We start from the raw sequence: 551 nt of genomic DNA, 5'->3' as shown, positions 1-551 counted from the left end.
ATAGTGAATCAAGGGAAAGGTTTATATCTAAACTACTCCGAATTTAAGGCGTGCGAAGCCGCAGGTAAAAGCTAGTAATAAATATATCTACGAGACGTGGAAAAATAAACTAATTGTCACTTACTGGAGATTTATGTACAAATAAAATATAAATAACTTTAAATTATAAATTGTTCTTTTAAACAAAGTAATATGTAATTACGAAAGCGGCGTTATCCCACTCGTTCTAATCCAAACAGAAAATAAAAAAAATTCCTCCGACCGTGACAGGACTCGAACCTGCAATCTTCGGATCCGAAGTCCGACGCCTTATCCATTAGGCCACACGGTCGATGTCTGAGTTGCTAAAAATGTCGTTATAAACATAAATAAATTAAGATAAGAGTACCCTAAATTTTAATAAAGAACCATGACTGTGGAAAGTGATTTTACATGAAAAATCTAATATTATGAGAACTCGGAAATATATGCGTCTAATAAGAAGGCAATTAAAAATGTATTTTTAATAATTTTATGAGACAAATAAAACAAAAACAATTAATTTCATAAAT

The 551-nt window shown here is 30.9% G+C and overlaps 1 non-coding gene across 1 annotated transcript; it reads right to left on the bottom strand.

The window, feature by feature from the left end:
• Positions 1 to 258: 258 nt before the first annotated feature.
• On the bottom strand, positions 259 to 331 carry Trnar-ucg. Its single transcript has one exon. It is a non-coding gene; the product is annotated as a tRNA-Arg (tRNA).
• Between the last annotated feature and the right edge of the window lie 220 nt (positions 332 to 551).

This window comes from Zerene cesonia, chromosome 2, assembly GCF_012273895.1.
Source record: "Zerene cesonia ecotype Mississippi chromosome 2, Zerene_cesonia_1.1, whole genome shotgun sequence".
NCBI lineage: Eukaryota > Metazoa > Arthropoda > Insecta > Lepidoptera > Pieridae > Zerene > Zerene cesonia.
The sequence above is the reverse complement of the archived record's forward strand: the minus strand, read 5'-3'. Positions and strand labels throughout refer to the sequence as shown.